Here is a 25,415-nt window from a genome sequence, read left to right on the forward strand (position 1 = left end):
TCTTAAAATGAGGGATGCCTGGGTGGCTCAGTCATTAAGCATCTGTGTTCACCTCAGGTCATGATCCCAGGGTGCTGGGATTGAGCCGTACATTAGGCTCCCTGCTCGGAAGCCTGCTTCTTCCTCTCTCACTCCCCCTACTTGTGTTCCCTCTCTTGGTCTGTCTCTCCCTGTCAAATAAATTAAAAAAAAAAAAAATCTTAAAAAAAATCTTAAAATGATGTAGTAGGTAGTAAATAAAAGATAAACTTAAAGCACTTATTTGAGTCTTCAAATGTTTAAGGATTATTAAGTATTGTTGTTATGGTTGTATTAACAAATGTTCACCTTATATTATCCTCATTGGTAAGGCAAAATTACAGAATTGAATAAATACTGGTCTTCAACCTTAAGAACTTCATTGTTTAATGAAAGTCACATGAAAATGAAATATTTCCATATAACAAGGGCCACAAAAGAAATGAATACATAGTTCTGTGAGAACATAGGAAAATATAGAAGCAGCTTTTATTGGCTTAGTTGGTAAACTGCAAGGATTTTGGTAGATCGGGGCATCCTTGTCTGATTCAGGAGACAGTGAGCTCTGTTTGGCTCAGAGTGGATTATTATGGGAAGCCTGAGACATGCATATAAGAAATAAGCTTGTCTGGGGCCATGACAAAGTTACAGAATACAGGACCAATGAGGTTCCTCCTCCAAATAAACTCCTCCATTCTATACAACTCAGTCTTAAGAACTGATCTGTTTCGTGATGTAGAATTTCTAGGTCTCCAAAGGCTTCTCAGAGGTGCGGGATTTGCCTGACATGAAGGAGCCTTCAGCGTGTGTCTCTACAAGGAGCACTGACTTTCTAAGTGAGTGGAGGATTCCACCATTTCCTGATTAGCTCTTTTGAGTCAGAGTAAAAGCAGCATCAGAGATCTGCTGGATGATGATGCCCAGGGCTTTGTGCCAGGAATCAGAAAATGCGTACAGGGTGGCATCTGATTTCAAGGAATTCAGAGTACAGGTAGGTACTCTGTCAGGTATTTGGATAGGCGTTCTCACATGAATCAGAATTTTACAAGGCAATGAGCATAAGGGGGGGTAATGGTTCTAAATGTTACTCTTTAGACCCATGATTGAAATTGTGGCATTTTGTAAACACATTCAAGATAATGAGGTTCTGTATCCTGGCTCTGCAATTCACATCTGTGAGACAGTAGGCAATTCAACCTCTTTAAACTTTGAGTTTCTCATCTGTAAAATGAGAATAATAGTATACCTCTCACGGTGGTTGTGATGTGATGAGATTAAATATGTGGGGGGTGGCGTGGGATGGTGGCACATATCACCATGTCTGGTCTGGTAGGTGTTTAGGGAATGATAGCTATTATTTTTAGAGGAAATAAATTGGCAACCTAAGGTAAATATAGCAGGGGTTCTAAAAGGATTTCTTCCAAGATTGTGAGGAAGAAATTAAATAGTAAACACAAAAAGCCTCCAAATATTTATGAGATGAGTCACAGTTAGTTCTCAAGCTTGTCTGAGGAGTCCCAATTTTGCATATTGGAGAAAATCAGTTCCTGTTTTACCCATAGCTTCTCTTCTTGTCCATTTTGGTGCTTTGAAATCAAAGCTGATATCATGAATAAAGTCTTCTTGCTTTTTAACACATTTTCTTATAACGTTATTTCTATAATCCCTACTTCCCTCTTAAAGTAAATAATTATAAATTGTTATAAACTATGGAAGCCTGCATAAGAGGAATCATTAAGTTCTGCATACTTTATGTTGTGATAAATGCACATAGCAAGATCGATTACTTAATTAATAAGGAAGGTCAGTATCTTTTATAATTATAGAAGCCTAGGGATATCTTCCTCTCTAACAACAAGAACTGTTTTCTGTTCTTGCTTTCCCGTACTTCTCCCACACAAGTCAAAGTGAAGTCCATTGAGAGATTTCTCTTCCTCAACAGAAACTGCATCAGTTGTTAAAGTGTTAAACATTGTCACCACTTTTGAAGCTTACTGCTGTGTGATTAAGAGCCCAAGGGTATCCCAGGCTAATTATGTTGCTGGTTTCAGTCCAAAAAATAACTTATTCTTGCAACTTATTAGTAAGTTTATTGGATTGGTAAATCAAGAGGATATGAAAACAAACTGTGATTTTCCTTAGCTTTGCCCAAGCACTTGGGTTATAGAATAAGGTGTTTAAGGTCATTGAAGGTTAAAAGATTTGTAGGCTTGATGCTTATTAAACAAAGCTAATTTGGTTTAAAAGTAGCAAAGCATTTACTTCACACTTGCAATTCTTAGCACATTAACTCTCATCTTGTGTTAAAGGAGTGCTGGGTATGAAGGGGAATTCAGGTCTAGATTTTAGGTGGGAAGATAGGAAATGTGAGGAAATAATTTTGTGTCCAAATGGCATGGAAAGAGATAGGTTCTTATTTCATGTTTCTTGGCCCTTAAAGGATAATTACACTTAGCAACATCTGTCAGGTAGAAGCTTTTTCTTGTTTTCCATGGGTTTACAATGACTTAAATACTTTCTGAAAGTCATCATTACTACTAATAAGCAAACATCAGAATCTGAATCAGTATGTTTTTGAAGATGTGGAAGTTTCTTTTCCCTCACTTTTGAAGGCCCTCCCCTCCTCTTTTCTATTTAAATTGTGTGTATCCCTGAAGACCCTGATCAGCCTCCTTGGCCTCTAGGCCATTTTCAATGTCTCAATCCCAGGCAACTCCCAAAGCAATACCAGGTTGAGCACTTGAGTCTGTGTGGTCCCAGGGTGTTTAATCTTGTCTCACCAGTGAAAATGTGTCCTTCCCCAAACTCTTCAGACTATTCAAAGGTAGAAACAGTGATGCTGCCAGATGGCTCCTCTAGGCTGCCATGAAAAGATCAGGTGTCCTTGGAACTGTCTCTTTTCTGGCCTCCCTTTTTTACCTCTAGGGCTTGCTGTAAGACGGTGGCTAGATCAATGTTATTACCTGGGCCTCGGGGCCATGGCCAGAGTAGGCTGAACCATTTGACAACTAATTCAAGACTTTAACCTCACCACTGTTCCCTGCTAATTAATAGAACTAACGAACCCTACATTTGGATAGCAAAGATAGACTTAATGGAAAGAAACAGCAGGGAAAATACAATTGATATTTTGCTTTATGGTTGGGAATAGGGAATGCCAAAAGTTTGTAGAGAGCAGGAGACAGAACACTTATTTTTGAGGGGGATTCATGCATGGCTCCCTAGTGGTGACAGGATTGCCCAGGATTTATTTGCTTGGGGCCGAAGCAGTCCCTGAGAGAGAACCCTATCTAAGGGAAGAATCACCTGGTGATGAAGAAAGTGTCCATTGTTTCTGAGTGACAATTCTATATGCAAAATGGAGCCCATTACTTGACTTTGTTTCTTGAACCAACCCTCTGAAGGAGTTATTTATCAGGTCAGTGTAGCCTAGGGGTTAAAACAGAAAGAAGCTCTACAGGGTCTTTGGACCTAAAAGTGTTTTTTTGGGTGTCCTTCCCTGTAACAGAGCATGACTCCGGGGGAGATAGGAATTTTTCCATTTATCGTAGTAATAGCTTACTACTTGGCACTTTAAGGCTCTAATGCTGTAGCAGAAAAACAACAACAACAACAACAAAAAAAAAACAGAAGACTTCATAGTTCCTAGTGAACACTCAGCAGGAAACAGGTCTGTAGGGTCTACAGAAAAATGAATGACTTCTTCAGAATTTCTGTTCAGTTATCCTGTCAAATATATCTGTAATTACTAGCTTTGCCAAGATCCTCCTCTACCCACACCTCCTACTCCTGCTTTTATGTTTTTGTTGGATCACTCAAGATATCTGTAAAATCCAAGCACATTATCATTCACTGTTCTCTCAAATTATCATGAAAACAAAAGGCTTAAGTTTTAGAGAAGCAACTGAAGAGAGTTAGCAAGGGAAAATATAGATAGAATATAGACAATAAATATGTTTTTTGGTTCTGCTCAGTTTCTTCCCCACATTTTCACCCTAACTTCTTGTCTTTTAAGATATTTATGAAATAACAGATGATGTTGTCCCTTCTCTCAGGAATATAAACTTTATAATCAAAATGGAGGACCGAGTTTTCTTGGGGCCATCTTTAGTTTACCCTAATGGGGGCTAACCAGCTCTGGGAAGTGGGAATCTTAAAATATCATTAGCTGGCATATTTAGATGAATCATGTTGTATAAATATTGTGTTCTTGGATTTAGACCCTTAAGAAACAAAGTACATTGTTCCCTTATAAGAGGCTGCCTCCGGCGGAGGGCAGGGGTTTCTTTTATTGTACACAGAAAAAAAAAAAAAAAAATGAGAATGAAAAGAGAGACCTGGTAATTGAAATGTTTGAATGAAAGTTAAGCGTTGTTTCTGAATGGGGATTTGTCTGTTCTGAAGCAGAGAATTTAAAAAGTCAAGGGGGAAAAGATTTCAGGAATGAAAAATGAAGACCTTGTATCATTAGTTAAAGAGTAAGGAGAACTGTGCTTACTGAGAGCACTGTGTTTTCTCCTCTGTATCAAGAGAAGGCTAGGGCACCTGGGTGGCTCAGTGGGTTAAAGCCTCTGTCTTCAGCTCAGGTCATGATTCCAGGGTCCTGGGATCAAGCCCTCTCTTCTCAGGGGGGAGCTGCTTCCTTCTCTCTCTCTCTGCCTGCCTCTCTGCCTACTTGTGATCTGTCTGTCAGATAAATAAAATGAAATCCTTTTTAAAAAATCAAAAATAAAAAAAGAGAAGGCTAGACTTGAGACTTGGTGATATGTGGATAATCATGAAATGGGACATTTGCTATCTTTAAGTGATGAACAAGGGAAAATCACCAGATAGTAAAGAAATGGATGCAGTTTGGGCTGAATTCTGAGCAGTGTGAGCTTATGTGGATACGTGAAGGAGCTCTGTAAATGTCAGTCACACAGCAAAAAATGAAATTACTTAGGTACTCAACAGTGGTTTCTTGTGAGCCTCAGAGAAAACTGTTAAAGAAAAACCAGAGGGGTATAAACAGATTTCATTCAAGATGACAGTAGTAGAGGACATGAAACCTCAGCATAGAACTGGGGTCAAGTCCAAATATAGCATGAGCAAGTGGGAATTTACAGCCAAGGATCAGGGTGAAGTTCAGGGGATGAAAATTTCTTAAAAGGTAATATCAGGAGTACCTGTGTGGCTCAGTGGGTTAAGTTTCTGCCTTCGGCTTAGGTCCTGGTCTCAGGGTCCTGGGATCGGACCCCTGCATCAGGCTCTCTGCTCAGCAGGGAGCCTGCTTCCTCCTCTCTGTCTGCCTGCCTCTCTGCCTACTTCTGATCTCTGTCTTTCAAATAAATAAATAAAATCTTAAAAAAAAAAAAGGATACATAAGGGGTAAGTCGAATTCTGGCTAAACTGACTAACAGAATTCTTGCTGAAGACAGACCACAGTGGAGAGGTATCACCCAGGGGATAGTGGAGGATGGTGAACCTGGTCAGTTATTGAAGATGGATGGGTTCTTCCTAAAGAAACTTAGCACAATTCTTGCTAAAACTGGATTTTATAAGCAGATGCACAGATGGGCCTAGGGGATGGTTTAAGAACCTGAATAAAGTTTAGTCAAGCAAACAATCTTTGTCAAAGCTTTATATGAATGAGCATGTGTGTGGGAAGCTGGACCAGGAGAGTGATACTCGTACTGATGCCATCATTTCCATTTCCAAGTCACATGCATTTATTTGCTCATTATATTGTTTTGGGGTCCCAGGATAATACACCTTTGTGGGTCCTGCAGCAAATATATACCACTTTGCTAAAGGATTTTCTTTTCTTTTCTTTCTTTCTTTCTTTCTTTCTTTTTTTTTTTTAGGATTTTATTTATTTATTTGACAGACAGAGATCACAAGTAGGCAGAGAGGCAGGCAGAGAGAGAGGGGGAAGCAGGCTCCCTGCTGAGCAGAGAGCCTGATGCGGGGCCCGATCCCAGGACCCTGAGATCATGACCTGGGCCAAAGGCAGAGGCTTTAAACAACTGAGCCACCGAGGCACCCCAGGGGTTTTCTTTATATGGTTGCCACACTGACCTCTAAATTAGTTGAAAATTATAGGCCATAAGGTATAATAATATAACATATAAAATAAGATATAATAGGCTTGTGGCACCTTGTTATGATGCAGTAATTGGAATTTTGGTGCAGATGATGAGTTTGAAATGTGGGGTTATGTTCAGATTCCTGCAATATACTTTGGAGGAATGGTTGGGTTAGATGTGTAAGGAAACAGACGTGCATGCTACTACTCTTGAGACTCAAGATTTTGTCAAGCTATTTCCCTAGGAGACCCATGGGTGTGGTTCTTGTCAAATGGATTAAGAGTTGACTTGAAGGGACACGCATAGGTCAAATTTGAAATAATTTGGTCCAACTGAATAAAAAAGATGATGATATTAAGAGTGGTGAACTGAGATGAGAGAGACATAGGCTCTTGTTTTAATATTTTTCCAAGTTTGGGAGCATGAGCAATTTCAATACTAACTTCTTGTCTTTGTCCCAAATCAGGACATCATTCTGTACATCTTCTCTTCCATATCATACATGTATATACATATACACATATATATTTATATTCCTTAGGGCACCATTATTGTTCCCATTTCATAACATTTAAATCCTAAAGAAAATACAGCTGCAGACCACAGGAAGAACCTATGCTATGACAAAAGTTGTTCTTTAAGTTTATGTCCAATTACAGAAGTAAATTTCCAAAGAAATATGAAATAAAAAATGAGAGAAACCATACACTTTTAAAGATGTCGCTGATTTCATTGCAAAATGCCTAGTTCAGGTTTTCCTTGTGGTATCAGGATAGGAACATTTTCTGCTCTATTTACTAAGAGGAAAAATATTTTCTGTAATGAAAATTGGCCCCCAAATGGACTAAAGCTGATGAGTTAGATAAGGTACTAAAACACTATCAATTATAATCTCTGAAGTTTAACTTTCCAATTCTCCAGGATTTTCAAAGAAAAATTAATTTTACCCATAGACAAATGCGTTACTAGTTAATAAAACAAAGCCCAGATGACTGTTGGTGAAAAATAAGGAATTTACTTAGAGCACTTCTCCATTTGAATAGGACCACTGAACTGAATAGTGCTAACTCCAAGACCTGAAAGGTGATGTAGATGACAGAAAATTATTTTTCCTGAGGAAATATGTGGCTACTGAACTGTAAAATATCCAGAGAATTTGTGTTAGTGAGAGACCACACTCTTGTTCGTGGAGCAGTTATTGTTGTAGCTACTGAGGGACTGTGGACATGTGTTATCCCCACTGTTCTAGGAATTTGGCCGTTGTAGATAGTAATTTATCTACCAAAATATTGATAAGGCCATGGAACATATAATGCAAACAACTGGTTTCTCCAATGTTGGGTCTCTTGGGGAGTAGTATGAGGGTAGGCACATGACTCAAACCAGTAGAATAAGAACTGGGCCTGAGATTTGAACTAAAATAATAGGAAGCATTATTTTCAGTAATCAGAATAGGCTAGACTCTCCTGCAGGAAAAAAATAATCCTTGACAACTTATTTTTTTACTCATGTCCAGTTCAGTTCAGACTGCACAGTCCTGTGCTGTGTTATAACCCTCACTCTGAAACATGGCTTCTAACAGGATGCAGGCCATTTTGTATTTTATGATCATCATTCAAACAAGATGATTTATTGAACTGTTTTGCAGGTTTTTGTCAGCTACCAACACCCTTGCCAGTTGCACCATCTTTTTTGACAAGTTCAGGCTGTTCTTCCTTATTGTAGCAAACTGTGTCCTCATATTTTCATACAGATTAGTCTTGTCATATCATCTAAATTCTACATTATTTGAAAATGGAGTCCTGTATCCCCATAGTCATAAGTACAGTTTAAGGGACATAATAGTTTCTCAAACAAGATTTCTTGGTTTTTTGATTCATTGGTTCTCAGAGGTATTTGACATTGTGGATCTTTTCACTTTATGTACTCAGACATTTTATACAAAAGGAACAACAACACTCCTGAATTGTGTCTATAAATCTTCCTCTTCTTTTCATCTTTGTTACTAGCCAGTAAAGGAGCAAGGGGATAAATTGTAATGTTTCAAGTCATGGACCTTCTCTGACCCCACAATCTATCTCTCCCTAGGTATTGTTCGGGGTGAACATTGGTAACTGATGGATGCGTCCCGTCCTGCAGGTTCCCATTACCACTGCTAACACAAGGTGTGTTGAATATTTTATACTTTGCTACATTTCTGCTCACTGTTTTGTCACCTTTGTACATTGAGTGCTAGGTGTCTAAGATGGTTTATTGTTGTAGTGACATTATCTGAGGTCTAAGTCTTTTGGGAGGCAGAAAACTGTTACCTGGAATCAAATATGCTAACTGAGGAGACTCAGTCAGTAAAAGTAGCAACAGTCTTCATATAAACCCCAATTTTGGTCTATTTGGCATGCCTTCTAGAACCATCTTTCAGCAAAGAATTTCTAATCTATCTTAAGTTTGCATTTTAAGTAAATAAAAATGGAGATCTATGAATCAATATAAATAAGAGAAGAATTGACTCGAAATAATTTTTACTCTTTAACCTGAAATGTGCTCTCAGATTTAGTATTGGCATTGTCTTCATCTTCAAGGAGTTTTATCATTAGACATCTTGACAGCAAGAAAAAAGAGAGTCAAAGGGTAAGAGTTCTCCTACTGAGTCATCGAGGTACCCCATCGGAATCCTTTGTATTGAGTTCTGGGCAAAGAAAAATGTGCTTTGAAAAGCTATTAAGTGGATCTGGGGTCTGATTTGCCTGACACAAGTGACGTCCCATGGTGGCTATCAGCAAAGTGGTCAAATAAGGTAGCCTTGCTTTCCCAAAGAAAATATATAGTAAATAGCCAAGGAGGCAGAGCTAATGAGAAATAGGGGTTCTTTAAAGAGTTGAGATCTCTTAGTAAGAGGAAAACACGTCTGCTGAAAGGCTGCTGAGCTCCACTTCTTTTTAAACTCATCCTAGATTTTATGTCTTTTTTTCTCACTCAAATAGAATAACATGGAGGACCACAGGGGAAGGGAGGGAAAACTGAATGGGAAAAAATCAGAGGGGGAGACTCTGGACTCCAGGAACCAAACTGAAGGTTAGAGAAAGGAGGGGAGTAAAGGGATGGGGTAACTGGGTGATGCGTACTAAGGATGGCATGTGTGGTGGTGAGAACTGGGGGTTATACAGAACTAATGACTCGTTTAACACTACATCAAAAACTAATGATGTACTATATGCTGGCTAATTGAACATAATAATAAAAAAAAGTAAAAGAAAAAAAAAAGAAAATGAATTCATCCAACATGTAGAATTACGTCTTAAAGTTCCTGGGACTTCTCCAGTCCTTTCTTTTTTGCCTGAGCCCACTGGCCCTGTTCTATAATCCATCTACTGCTGTCCTTCACTGAAGCCAAATTGTTGCAGCACTGTTGCTGGCTGGAGTCCTTGTCACCATTGCTTCTTGGCAGATCTTCCTGGGAGCTAGTGGTACTTTCATTAATTTCAGGTGCAGATGCCTGACACAATCTATTAGTTTTAGAGTCACACATTCTCCTGGCTTGGACTGGCTCTGTCTGATTTGTCTGCCTCCAATGTCAAAGTCAGAAGAAACTCAGGCCTGATGGTCAGAAAATGAAGAGAGGGGCACCTGGATGACTCAGTCTATTAAGCATCTCAGTCTTGGTTTTGGCTCCAGTCATGATCTCAGGGTCACGATATGGAGCCCCAAGCTGATCTCTGGGCTCAGCAAAGGGTCAGCTTGAGATTTTCCCCCTCTCATTCTGGCCCTGGCCCTCTTCCTGCTTGTGCACAAGATTTTTTAAATCTTTAGGAAAAAATGAGGGAAGAGGAAAAGAGGAAGATGAAACACGAAGAAGAGGAGAAGGACATCTCAAGTTGGAAAACAGAACATAGAGCTGAGACTCTTACAACCAGAAGAGACTGGGATTTAGGTGTAAAGATGTGAAAAGAAATCCAGATTTACTACGTTGTTTATTTATTTATTTTTTAAATGTTTTTTTATTTTTTAAATATTTCATTTATTTATTTGATAGAGATCACAAGTAGGCAGAGAGGCAGGCAGGCAGAGAGAGAGAGGGGGAAGCAGGCTCCATGCTGAGCAGAGAGTCCGATGCGGGGCTCGATCCCAGGACCCTGAGATCATGACCTGAGCTGAAGGCAGAGGCTTTAACCCACTGAGCCACCCAGATGCCCCTTACCATGGTGTTTAATCCAAAGAACTAGTCCAGCCCAGGAAAGTATGATGATGATGTTGATGATGATGATGATAACAATAATTAATATTTATTGGGTGGCTGTTACATAGTTAAGGCACAGTTTTAAATTGTTTTGCATCTATTTCTCATCTGCTCCTTACACCATACTTTAAAAATATCTGCTGTTAACCTGGAACATATGAAGTTCAGGAATTGGGAAGCAGCTTGACTAGGACCACATAGGTAATGAGCACAGAGCTGAGATTCAAACTTCATTTTAATTATATTTAATTAAATTTAATTAAATATTAAATTATTTAATTTAATAATTCATTTTAATTAATATGTGGTATGTGTCTTATTTCTTCTTAGCTGTTTTAAATAGTGTAGTGGACACTGTAGGTATTCTGCTCAGATGCCCTCTGATGACCTGTGGGTGCATAGCTACTAACTTCTGTGTGCTTCTCCTACAACTTTCTTTAAAGGACTACCTTCAGGCTGCTAGAGCCTCTGGATTACAGCAGGAAGTGCCTAGTCATTTACAGCCCCCTCCATAGCACCAAACCAATGACTAACTAGTGTAGCAGTATGAAAACCCAGGACCTTCATGCCAAGTTGGGGCAATTCTCAAACCGTGATGAACTACAGTGAAGTTAAACTCTAGAGCTTCTAATAGGCTCAAGCTGATACTGATATGTTATCTAAAATCATGCCTCACTTGGTTTCTTCTCAGTCCTTATCCTACAACTACAACCTTTCATAAGTTCCTCTTTGTAGTGTTTCTAAATAAGCCACTGGTGCAGCAATACTTGTCTCAGTATCTCTTTCTGGAGAATCTGAATTAGGACAAATAAGGTTGGGTCTCACTCCAAATTTGACCTTGGAAAAAGAAACAATTATAATAAAGGGGACTATGTAATACTAATGGTCAATACCTTAAAATTATCTCAATACTTTGGATCGACACCCCATTTTACCCTTGATTCATTAATTCATAATTCATTCATTCTTTCATTGGTTAGACATCTTTATCTATCAAGTGCCTGACATCTTTCTAGATGCTCACGAATGCACTTAATATAGAGGGGAAAAGAGCAACATTGTCTGCATGTGGTTTAAGAGCCTGTGCAACCTTTTTATTATGCCTAGTCTAATTGTTCCCAGGATGTGGGGTTAGAATTTAAACCTTTTTTTCATGGTTGAATTGGTGTATCGGTCAGAGAGTCTGAGACCGGGAGTGGTGGTTGCAGGATTCAGTGTAGAAACAACACTCACTAAAGGTTGATAAAATATGTTACATATAAGAGTTTTTGAACCACTGACTGGCCTCTGTAATTCTTGGAAGGTTATCATAGGAGAGAGGGAAAATCGTAGAAGCACAGTATCCCACCAGTGCAAATGTTGATGCTAAGATTAAGTGTGGGGATGAGATTCCATCTCTTTGGAGTGTCTCTGTATATGAGACAGAACAGAATTTACGGTGGAAAGTACATAAGTTCAAGACTTCCACTGGGTTTATCTCACTACTCCTATTTTCTCTTTATACAAAAATTTGTATTATCTACATATTCTATCATCTATTATACAGTCTCTCTCATTCAATAACACGGGTCTGTTTTCCAGGGTCACAGATGTTGTATCTATTCAGCTGTAATATGCTGTTCTTTTTTCCTTAGTGACATTCTCCATTTTTCTAATGCAGAAAGTGAACATATGCAATGTTTCAGCAGGAATATAAAAAAAAATTTCTAACAATGGCATCACCATGTTAACCCAAATAGAATCTCAACTGTGGTTTCAGTATTTTTTTTTTTTTTTAAGAAACCAATATGAAAAGGAGAGCTCAAATTTTGTGTTTGTGTAAGATAGAAAACTCCTATAGAAATAAATTTGAATGAATACCATTTAGAAATACTATACAATGTATTTGGTGTGAATTCTGGCACACAGAGAAGAATAAAAGTTAGTGTAGGAGAATGTCCAGCCGAGGAAACTCACAAATGAAGACCTCTTACACTAAAAGAGCCAAATGGATTTGTTCTGTCTTTTCCCAATAGAAAAGCTGGGTTAGTAGGAATTTTGTTTTTTTCTTTTTTCTTCCTTTTTATTTCAGTGACTAAAAAAAAAACCCAGTAATTTCTGCAACTAAGATTGAACTATCAACAGTAGGCTGAATCAAGTTACATATATTATGAAACAGCTGCTGTCATAGTTCTGTTTGTTCTGTGATCATGTAGAAAATCCCCATCGCAATAGCATAACTATAATAATAAATAGAGGCTATGAATACCCTGTCATGAAGAGAAACCATTCCACGGTACATATGCCACATGGAATTGAATATAATTTATGTATTATACAATTCATGTACTTAAAGTACACAATTCATTGCTTTTTGGTATATTCACAGGATTGTGTAACCATCACTGACATGTAAATTTAGAACATTTTGTCCCCTCTGAAAGAAACCCTGTACCCATTAGCAACTGATCCTCTTTCTCCTCTACAACAGCTTTCCAGGCCCTAAGGAACCACGAATAGAATTTGTGTCTCTAAAATATGCCTTTTTATATTTCATACATCACAGAATATCTTTCTGTGACTGACTTTTTTACTTCTTTTATTTGGCATAATGTTTGCAAAGTTCACCAATGTTGTAGCATATGTCAGTACTTCATTTCTTTTTATTGCCATATACTATTCTATTATAGGTAATATACCATACTTTATTTGTCAATTGTTGGGTTTTCTCAGTTTTTGGAAATTATGAATAGTGCTGCTGTGAACATTCATGGACAGCTTTTTGTGCGGACATGTTTTCATTTCTTTTGGAAATATATATATTATATTTATATATTTATTTTTAATATCTATTATATAATAGTCATTATACAAATATATATTTTATATATTAATTATATTTGACATATTATATATAAATTATAATTAATAAAAATTATATTTGATATATTAATATATAAATATATATTTTATATACATAATACATTTATAGTAAATATATATATTAATTATGTGGGGGTGTTAATTTCTCCATATTCTCACCAGGACTTGCTATTGTCTTTCTTTTCTTATTGTAGTGTTCTAGTGTTTGTGACCTGGTATCATTATGGTTTTGACTTATATTTCCCTAATGACTAATGATGTTAATTAGCCATTTGTATCTCTTTTTATGCTTATTGGCCATTTGTATATACCATCAATTCAAATTCCTTGCTTGTTTTTAAATTGAGTTATTTACCTCTTTGTTGTTGGAGTTGTGAATGTTCTTCATCTATCCTGGAAAATAGTCTCATATCAGACATGTAATTTGAAAATATTTTCTTCCACTCTGTGGGTCGCGTCTTCATATTTTGGTGGTATTGTTTACAGCACAAAATGTTTTAACTTTTGATGTAATCCAATATATATATTCTTTCTTTTGTTGCTTGTGCTTTGGGTGTTGTATCTAAGAAAAAATTGCCTGACCAAGGTCATAAAGAATTATTTCTATGTTTTCTTCTAAGTGTTTTTGAGTTTTAGGTCTTACATTTAGGCCTCTGAAATATTTTGAGCTAATTTTTGAGTATGTTGTTAGATAGAGGTCCAACTTCATTCTTTTTTTTTTTTTTTAAAGATTTTATTTATTTATTTGACAGACAGAGATCACAAGTAGGCAGAGAGGCAGGCAGAGAGAGGAGGAAGCAGGGTCCCCACTGAGCAGAGAGCCCAATGTGGGGATCGATCCCAGGACCCTGGGACCATGACCTGAGCCGAAGGCAGAGGCTTTAACCCACTGAGCCACCCAGGTGCCCCTTCTTTCTTTTTAATGGGGTTATTGATCTGTACAAGTACCATTTGTTAAAAGACTATTCATTCCCCCATTGAATTGTCTTGGCACCCTTGTGAGAAATCAGTTAGTTCGAAATGCATGGGTTCCATTGATCTATATGTCTATTTTATGCCAGTAGTTTGCAATAGGTTTTAAAATTGAGAAGTGTTTGTTCTTGGGGCACCTGGGTGGCTCAGTGGGTTGAAGCCTCTGCCTTCGGCTCAGGTCATGATCTCATGGTCCTGGGATTGAGCCCTGCAGCGGGCTCTCTGCTCAGCAGGGAGCCTGCTTCCTCCTCTCTCTCTGCCTCTCTACCTACTGGTGTGATCTCCATCTGTCAAATAAATAAAATCTTAAAAAAAAAAGAGAGAGAAGTGTTTATTCTTTTTCAAGGTTGTTAGGTTATCAATCTAAGTTCTTTGTATTTCCATATGAATAATCAACTTGTCAATTTCTGAAAAAATGGCTCTTGGAATTTTGATAGGGATTGTGTTGACTCTGCAGATCAATTTGGGGAGCATTGTCATCTAAAAAATATTGTCTTCTAATTCATAAACATGGTATGTTTTTCCATTTATTTAGATTTTCTTTAATTATTTTTAACAATGTTTTGTAGTGTTCAGTGTACAAGTCTTGCAATTCTTTTGTTAACTGTAAAACTAAGTATTTTATTTACTTTGATACTTTTGTAGATGGAATCATTTTCTAATTTCATTTTTGAAGTTTTTATTGATAGTGTGTAGAAATACAATAGATTTTTCATTTATTTTATTATTATTTTTTATTCAAGTATAATTAGCATACAGTGTTATCTTAGTTTGAGATATACAGAATAATGATTCAATAATTCAATATATTTTCAGCGCTTATCAAGATAAGTATACTCTTAATCCCCTTTGTCTATCTGACCCATCTACTCACCCACCTCCCCTTTGGCAACCCCCAGTATTTACTCTGTATTTAAGAATCTGTTTTTTTGTCTATCTCTTTTGTTTGTTTGTTTCATTTTTTAAATTCCACATGAGTGAAATCTTATGGTATTTGTTTTTCTCTGACTGACTTATTTTACTTGGCATTGTACTCTCTAGGTCCATCTGTATTGTTGCAAATGGCAAGATCATTCTTGTTTATGGCTAAGTAATATTCCCAAGTGTTTATTGATAGATGAATGGATAAATAAGATTTTGGGGAGCATCTGGGTGGCTCAGTTTTTGTTTATTTTCTCTTCTTATTTCCTTTTCTTACCTACTTTTCCTAGTAGAACCTCTAATATAGTAGTAAATAGAAGTGGTAAAAGTGGACATCTTTGAATGATTCCTGATCTTAGGGAAAAAGTTTTAAGTCATTAACCATTAAATATGAGTTAACTGTTTTTCATAGATACCCCTTTATAAGGTTAGAAAGTTTCTTTCTGTTCCTAGTTTGCTGAATATTATTATGAAATGGTGTTACATACTATAAAATTTTTTAAAATATCAGTTGATGTGATTGTTATTTTTGTCCTTTATTCTAATAATAGGTATGTTACATTAATAGATTTGTATATGGTAAGCCAATTATGTATTACTTAGGTAAGTCCATTTGGTTATGGTGGATAACCTTTTTTATAAGTTGCTTGATTTGGTCTTATAGTACTTTGTTGAGAATATAAATATGCATTTATAAATGCATATTGATATTTTTTTCTTCTTGTGATGCCATTGGTGTTAGTATAAAGATAATATAGTACTCACAGAATGGGCTGGCAAGTATTTCTTCCTCTTCTTTTTGGGGGGGGAGTGTGAAATATTGGTATCATTCTTTTATGGATATTTGATAGAATTCATCAGTGAAACCATTGAGGGCTAGACTTTTCTTTGTGGCAAGTTCATAAATTACTGATTTGATCTCTTCATTTATTATAGGTCAACTCAGATTGTCTAATTCTTTTTGAGCCAGATCCAGTAGTTTGGGTCCAAGAATTTATCAGTTTCATGTAAGTTTTATCTAATTTGTTGGCATATTATTGTTCATAGTATTCTCCAATGATATAATTTATTTCTGTATTGTCAGTTGTGATGTCTCCTCTTGATTCCTGAATTTTATAATTTGGCTTCTCTCTCTTTCTCTCTCTCTTTGTCTCTCGCTTTCCCTCTTCTTCTTGCTAAGTCTAACTTGAATGTTAGTCAACTTTGTTGATTTCTTCAATGAACTATTTTTGATTTTGTTGGTTTTCTCCATTGTTTTTCTATTCTCTGTTTCTCCTCTAGCTTTCATTATTTCCTCCCTTCTGCTTTCATTTACTCTGAAGAAGGGATGATTCAGATCTGCTATCCCCTCAACTTGACTTCTTTCTTTGAATTTTGGACTGCTTTTTATTTAGATCTTTGTGTGCGTTCTACAGAATCAAGATTATACAAAAGAATTGTGTTAAAATGTGCCTCAGACCCCAGCATTTACAGATAACTACCCATTAAACTTTGTCACAGTGGGAACTTTGCCACAGTGGGATTTCGTTATTCAATACATTCATGTTTATCTTAAAAAAATAACATTAAGATTAAAGCTGAATGGAATTGCTAACTCAAAAATGTTTGAGAATAGTGAAGGATAAAAAGATATTGTTTTATAGAAATGAGACTCATAGTACATGATTTCATGGTATTTTCATTCAATGTATGCGTGTTGAGAGTTTGATAAAATGCCAGGCATTGAGTTGGGTGTTAAAGGAGCTAGAAAGAAAAATAAGTTGAATGTTTTCTGACTCTAAGGGCCTTTAGATTAAGTAGGAAAGAGAAAGGACACATCACAATAATCACAATGACCATGGATATATGTTAAACAATTTATAAATAATATGCAAAAAGGAAGAAACCTGTAGTACCTGGAGATTTCAGGAAGTTTTTACATTGTGAATAGAGCTTGAACTAGGAACTGACTGAGAAAGAGGTAGGGCCTTTCACGCAGAGGCAATAACATCTCCATGGATGCACAATGAACTTTCATCATTTGAAGTACCTTTTAGGAACAAGTTATGGCATCTATTATGATTTGTTATAATTTGGCTACCTCAAGCAGACGTCATAAGTAGAGGAATCATGCATACAGTTGTGATCAAGAAGTGAGTTCTCAAACTCGAGTTCAATTCCTGATACAGAGATCTCATTGCTGCCTATCCAGATATGCTCTTCATTAAATCTATTCACTTCCTATCTGATTTGCTCTTTCAGTTTAGAGCTCAATTTTTCTCCTTCCTTCCCAGGTTTAATTTTGGTGTTTACTTCTGTTTGTCTTTCATCTTCTTTCCTCCTGTTGTGGAAATTTCTCAGTTGCATAATTATTACTTGGGGCTTGAGCTCACAAGCCAGTGTACCAACCTTCCATCCTTAGGAGCATCTCCATGGGGAGCAAAATAAAAGATAGTCAATGAGGCTGAGAATGTAGGTGTGTGTGAGTTTGGGAGTAACTGGAGAAAAGACCATAATAGATTTTTCCCATAGAGCTTAAAGTGTTTGTTTTTGTGTTTTCAAATTAGTTCTTTAGAGAACCAGGGACTTTAGAAATATTGCCAGGGCTCACTACTGGGTTAATGGTGAACTTGGTTGGGTACAATCTCACTGCCTTCTTCTTTATTGTTTATTGTTCCCTCTCCTTTTCTGAAGTTTTGTGCCTTGAGACTTGCATAATATTTCAGTTTTATAAGTTGAGAGTCCTCATAATATTTGATTTGAAAAAATTAAAGAGACTCCTGCTGGAGAAAGAAAAAGATAAAATCATAATGTTCAGCAATGAAGAATCCTAAGTATTCTTAGGGACACAAATGACTTAATTTGGGTTTTAGAAGGTAAGAGTGGCTACAAGGTGGAGGAGGGCCTGGAGACAGAAGAAACAAGTGGTGGTGATGGGTGGTATTGGGGACAGGTTGTTAAAAGAATTCAAGCAAGGAGTGACAAAAACCTGAGAAAGGTTATGGAAGTTATAATGGGTAATAATGTTGACAGAGTCAAGACATATTTTGAAGGCATGGTTTTATAACAAGTTGACTAGATTTAAGGCCAGCAATGGAAGACTGTCATTTTTAACCTTGGCTCTCATAAGTGGGGAGTCCAGTGGGTGGATATGTCTTCAGGCACAGCCAACTTAGAAAATGCCTTTAGGTCCTTATCTTTCTACATCTCTTGAATTTTCTTCATTCTAAGGTGGTTTCCTTCCTGAGAAGGCTCCACATTAGGCAGTGAGATGACACCCAGAATATATGGGTTTGCAAATTCATTATTTCAGTGGAAGAAAATAGCTCTTTTGCCATTAGAATCCATGTCAATCCAAATAAGGGAAACCCATTGACCCTGATTGGATAATGTACCCCACCTGGACCAATTACCGAATCAGAGACTTTAATCTTCCCAGTTAACTTTAGATGTTTTGAAGAGTATGTATACTTTTTTTTTTTTTTTTTTTAAGATTTTTATTTATTTGACAGACAGATCACAAGTAGGCAGAGAGGCAGGCAGAGAGAGAGGAGGAGGCAGGCTCCCTGCTGAGCAGAGAGCCCGATGTGAGGCTCAATCCCAGGACCCTGGGATCATGACCTGAGCCGAAGGCAGAGGCTTTAACCACTGAGCCACCCAGGCGCCCCGAAGAGTATGTATACTTTTACACTGCCAGTCACTATATAACATTGGTAGGGGGTAGTGGTTCTATTTTATCCCTCCCCTTCCCCTCATTTCCACAAAGTCCATGTAAGGGAAGAGAATGATATCAGTAAGTGCCAGTGGAAAGCTCTTGGGCTGGAGAATTCCAAGTTTCAGAAAAAACTAGAATCTAGGCTCCTTTGGGCATTTCCACATGAGATGTGAGAGCTCGGAGTGCCATGGGGGCAGGGAGGGCAGGGAAAGCCTCAGGATTGCCCCCTTACCCCTTGCTGCTATCAGCTTCAAAAACAGGTCCTTCTCAGAACCAACATGAGACAGAGTTTACACTAATGGTTAAATCCTGGGCAGCCACAAACTGACAGGAAGCAGAAGAAATCACAATAGGGAGAAGAGAAGGAAAGAATTTGTCTATATTTTTCTTCAAAAGGTTTTCTATATTTAAAGGTGTTACAGGTCAGTGACTTTTACTTTTACTTTGAAGCATTTTCCAAAAACGTGTGTGAAGTTGCAGGGTAGAAGAGCAATAGTGAGCCCTGAATGTAGATAACAGGTCACAGAAGAGGGTATAAAATAGATAAATAAATATGTAAACAGCAGATAAAAAGGAAATGATTTTGTGGAATATGTTATAAGATTTTTCAATCTATGTCAGTGTTGGCCTTTTGAGACCATCTAGTTCAATGACTGTAAGTCCCAGCCGGCTGTTGGAATCATCTATAGAACTTGATAAAATACAGATTTTTGAGTTTATTCTGGACTTACTGAGTCATAATCTTTAGAGTTGGATGTTGGATATTTGTAGTATTAAAAACACTGCTCGGGAGATTCTGTGGCTCACATTAAGTTAGAAGCATAGTACTGATCCAGTGGCTTGCCTTATATGGCAGCCCTGGCTTCCCACAAGCTGTTTCAGCTTACAGATTGAATTGGGTTACAATTACACATTGATCACTGTCTCTCATCCTTGTTTCTCCCATAAGAACTAATTTTGCTGAAAGTCCCCTAAAATATTTTTGCTGTCTCTAGGTGGAGTCTCATACATGCTCATGAACAGGTCTGGCAGATGCCCTGTAATGTTCATTGAGCCCTGTTGCCCCAGTAGTCATTACTGTGGCTTCCATGAAGGGATCCAATCGTGCCATATTGCTCAAAGTCTCCTATTCAGCATTAGCTCTGATAGCCTGGATCCTCAGAGCTTTGTGGATAGCCTGTGGAACACTGTCTGTGAGCTCTTTCTCACCCACTTTTTCACGAGACCTACAAAAAAGTCTATTGTTCTGATTAGCAGACCAAGACAATTATAAAGGAGAAACTAAGTGCCAGAGAGCTTATGGGACCCGGCACAAATAAACTAGGGCATGAGGAACACAGGCATTTGGACCACCACTGCCCCATCCACAGCATATTGATTGCTTAGATCCATAAAAAGCTTGCTTTGTTTCCATGTCATTTGTCTTCCTGGGACAGCCTGGTTAAACAATTTAGATACTGTGATAAAAGATGTAAAAGAATCAAATGATAGAATTATCAGAGTAAAAAATTATGCATCTTGCAGACAAAAAATATGTTCCTTTCAGATGTGGACATTCCCAGAGCTATTGCTCATTTTCTCGATGTCAGGGACAATTCAAGTCAGGAAAAAGGAAGTATTAGATTTATTCCAGATATGCATAAGCAGCACAAATTGACAGCAAAAGCAGAGAGGTTATTGGGGAGTTTAATGCTTGAAGGCTTGCTGTTTACTTTCCAGACCAAACCCATGGGTTTGGGACTATGGGACTATGGCATATAGGCAGTATAGGCGGGTACCCAATTCACTTACCATTGAGCTACCAGACAGCTCATGAGGAGTGGATAGGGTACAGCATGAAGTTTTGACCACATTCTAAGTCAAAGAAGCTGGAGTGACATCATCTGTGTTTTAAAGTTTACCCTGGTTGTTGTAGGGTGAACTGGGAGACCACTATAGTACTCATTGCTGTGAAAGTTCTCTGACACCATGGATCTTTAGAATCCAGATGTGTACATGTGTATATCTGGGTGTTGGGTGTGGGCAGTCTGTTTAATGAAAGTGACACTGAAGTCCTCACCCCAGACCCTGGAAAGAACTGGACTCAAGTAGTGTTATAATATTAAAAGAATCATTAAATGGTGGCTTTGGCTTTTTTGATTAATGCCTCATAAAACAAGGCAACACCACCATTAAAGCAAACAGGTTTCCACTGCTCCATCAGGCAGGGTTGGGAAAAGTAGTTGTTTGAAGGGAAGGGCTTACTTATGTGACCATGGCCAGAAGAGAGGATGGGGGACTGTGTGACATTCTGGATGTCCTCAGCACTCACATGCCTTCCTCCTTTCCTTCAGCAGGCTCTGATTTATAAACATGACTCCTTTCCCCATGAGGATTACAGACAGCACCCATGAGAATACTTTGACTTCTGAAGATCAGCCTCAACACTCCTATTCATTTCTTTTAATTTACTTTACCCAAAATAGCATCCCCAACAGAACTGCAGTAACCCATGCAGTAACAGGGCCCTTTAAGTGACAGATGGCTTTAGGGTACCTTTACAGTAATGCAGCTGAAGCTCCAGCCTCTTCTCCATTCAGTAAAAGACAGAGCCGTACTTGGATTTTTGCCATGTTATTTGCTAGCTCTTGATCTGAGAGATAGCAAGATGTAAAGTAGAAATAGAGGGCTACATCTTCTGGAATAAGGAAGCCCTAGAGGGAAAGCAAGTGATTTAAAAGAGAACCGACATTGAAAAATCACAAAATCACACTAGGGCTGGAAATTTATGGATTTAGGAGAAAAGAGCAATGAATATGTGAGTGGTTTTATGTTTTGAACTCTTTGAGATGCACATATACTAAATTTCCAACCTCCTTTCGGTGTCATGAAAATCCCAGGGCTTCTTGTCAGAGTGGACAAAAAAAGTGATAAAGAATGTCTTTAGGGAAGAAACAGAGGAAAAAACAGAGGATAAATGATACTGGGCACATTTTTAAGCATAGAGGGTGAATTTTCCTATGGAATGTTGATTAGCAGATGAAGAAGACTCGATGTCAGAATCCAGCCACAGGAGCACACAAACTAATAATCCTGATACTGGTGATTAAAGTCTGGAAGGTTGTTTTCTTTTGCCTTTTAAGACACAACATACCCCAGGCCACATGGATATAGTCATAAGGGACGTGATTATTGGAAAAGTCTGTGGACAGTTGTGTGTGGAAGGAGAGAGCTGGGTTAACTCACAAGGCTCTTAACTAAAAGCTCTTTCCAGTAATTTTTACAGTTAAGTATTATAGGGCACTGTATTTTAAAAATATGATATTTACTCAATAATAATTAATAAATATAGCCCTCTCCAAATGAAATCAGAGGTGGTTTTATGTAGAGACACTTTTTTAGATCCTGTAAGGAGCACCATTATATAGACAGTAAATGTTTACATTTTTATAGAAGTATTGATCGATAGGCTGTCACCATTTTTTCTTTTCACAATCCCTTCTCATTTCTTCACCCCCCCCCCCAAACAGATATCTCACGTTTTTTCCCTTGATGTTATGATTTTGCTCCTTTGGGCCATTTGAAAAGATGGTTTAATTTTTCTTCAGTGTTATCAAACAGATCAATACTCCTAAAGTTTTTTTGTATGGTGAAGTCATATACTTTCTGTGCGCTAAGATATTCTTATTTTACCTGTTATTTTCTGAATGGGGTTTTATCATGGAGATCACCAAGTAATAGAAATAAGGAAAGATGAGGTCAGAAGGAAATGCAGGTGTCCATGGAGTGTAGGTGTGTGGTGCAGAGGCCCCCCCAGGCATGTCAGGAGGCTGGGTATGGACCACCGGGAGGTTCCAGGTGGAACCTCTGTCACACAGCAGGATTCCCTGCGCTTGTTTGGTTTACCCCGAGAACCACAGGCATTTCTTTGCTTTCAGAGTGAGAAGAGCACGGGCACAGACGTCCATGGCTCTGTAACCGCTGTTTATAGACCTCATGGTATATGCCAGGCCCTGCTAAGCCCTTACAACCCTAATGATATTTACTATTCACCACAATCCTTGGAGGTGTTTCTATCATCACTTACATCCTACAGATGAAGAAACTGAAGCTTATAGACATTATATAAGTGCCCCCAAATTTCACATCTCCAGAGCTGCAGGGGTCGGACTGGATGACTAGAAATATCTTAATTCTTATGTTGTATATCTGGGAGATTATTATTATTGTCAATCTAAGTTCTTAGAGAGCTGGAGCTAACATGTGCCTCTTGCATTTCCAGGATGCAACCTTTCAGCAGAGAGCGTTTCTGTCTTTGAGCATCTCTGCTTCCCGTGGTTGTGAGTGCTCATAGTAGGAACAGAGTATCCTCAAGCAGATCCTGGCTTTGAAATTTAGACATGCACGCAACAATGAGAGAGCCAGGGATAAAAAAGAAGTCAGCAGTTCAGAAACAGAAAGGGAGAAAACGGTTCATAAAGAGAGCTCTATTAAAGTCATCAAAATGTCTCTGGCTTAAGGTTGAAAAACTTACAGCTAGCCAGAATACGAATATTACAAATGACTGCCAGCAGTCATCGATTGCCTTCTTTTGTCATGTTTATGCCCGGGGATTTAATACTTGATCATTTTTCTTTTAATGGTCTTAAATAAACGGGTGAACTATTGAGAGCTAAAATATCTACAGATGTAAAAAAAAAAAAAATTTTTTTAAAAGTGAGATAAAATTTAAGGTCTAGAGATTTCCCCCCTCCCTTTTCCACACATGCTACATTATCCAGGTCAATCTAGCAGTGAGAGCACTGATTTATAGTGGAGGACAAGGCATCTTTCAGGACAGTAAATGTAACCCCATGAATCCATTTTGGAAAAAGGAAGGCATGAAGGAGGAGATGGTCCTAAACGGAAGCCCCTCTCCACAGTGTGTATTTGTAAGTCAGGAACAATTTTGGGGCCAGGTTTATGCAGCACAGACTTAATTGAGCTGACAGAGATATCTTCTTTAAAGACAATTGTATATAAATCTCAGGGTGGCGGGGGAAGGCTCTGTGGATCACAATTTCTATTCTCTCTTTCTTTTCTGAAATTCTCATCATCAGTCCCTTCTAATATGCAGATCACTGAATCTCAATATCCTCCAGGTTATTCTGATGGGACAGTCTTGGAACTGCATTTTGAGGAAATAAAATCATTCCATTTTGATCCTCTTCTTCCTCTGTAACCTCAGAGCTACAGTTAGAACTAAATTGGCCCAAGAAATTCTAGGTGACTTGCAGAGATGTCACTTCCCTTCACACAGGGACACATGAAGAGCAATTTAGGACTCGTACTAAGTCTGTCATTGGAGTCTGGAGACAGAATATGTGAAGGAGTTCTCTGCAAACTCAAGAGTGTAAGAATAGGTCTTTTTTTTGGGGGGGGGGAGGGATCTGAGAACTCAACCAGCCCCAAATAAAGACAAGATCCTCTCTTCCTGTTGGGGCTCAGGAGAAAGGAGATGAGGGAACAGATATCAGGTGTTTAGAAGCAGACAATAGAAAGGCCATTGTGACACAATATGGGATACTATTGGAGTCTCAATGGAGTCACACAGCTTTGGAGGACCCCAATATTTATTTGGAAATTATAGCTCTTTTGTGTTTCCAGATACATTCCAAATTTGAATGAGTGTTCTCTATATAAACTGTAAGTATTTTTTCAGTAAATTACAGTTACTCACTGGACAACTTTTACATGTAGGACCAGATACATGAGTGAGATGCATTTTCTTACATTAAGCATGTTAATGGAGGGCTCAGTCTGTGGCAGGTAGCACATTAGGTAAGTCCGCTGGATAATTGTACTTGTTCATTCAAGGAAATGCTAGGAGGTGTGCACTATTCCCATCACTATTTTACAGATGAGGAAAATGAGAATCAGAGATATCAGCTGTTTGTCCCTGTTCACACAGCTGATATTTAAGAGAGCTGAGACCTGGGATTCTGGCCTTTGTGTTGCCTTCATGGTAAGTCTGAGAGTCTGCAGACTCTCTGACCTCAGATTCTGTACCAGGTGGTCAGCTCTTGCCCCCTCCCCGGGCCTGACTCTCAGATTCTTAGTAACAGGATGCTCTGGCCAGGACAAGTGTTAGGCTCTCTGATTAATTCATCAAGCTTGAGTCCTCTCATGGGAAACCCTTGAAGGCCTTACTTAAGGACACCACTCCACATACCCACAGCTGTCTGATTAGTTAAGGTCTGAAAAGTATATTAGGTGTTCGTTTCCAACCTTAGTATCAAAGGCATTCCGGTTACTTTCTGTATTAGGAATCCTGACTGTAGCTGGAGATGAAAGGAGACATTTTTATCTTTTGGTTCACTAGAGGCTGATGTGGGGATAGAGGAGGGGGATGGAGAAAAGGGGAGGCTGGCAAGAGGCTTAAAGACAAAATATAAACACATGCATACATATACCATTGTTATTTTAAGTTTCCGGCAGGCCCTTTCATCCTCAGGTAAAATAGTTTGGAACTTAGTAAGAGCCAAATGTGTGAACGTGTGTAAACTCTGGATTCATTTCCTATCCCCGAAGCCTCTCCCCAGGGTTCTATAAACTGGGTGTGATAATCTTGTACTCCACTATAAGCAACGGCGTCCAGCACTGTGATATGGTAAGCTTTGCTCGGGGCCTC

The sequence above is a fragment of the Mustela lutreola genome, chromosome 4 (genome assembly GCF_030435805.1).
Source record: "Mustela lutreola isolate mMusLut2 chromosome 4, mMusLut2.pri, whole genome shotgun sequence".
In the NCBI taxonomy this organism is placed as follows: domain Eukaryota; kingdom Metazoa; phylum Chordata; class Mammalia; order Carnivora; family Mustelidae; genus Mustela; species Mustela lutreola.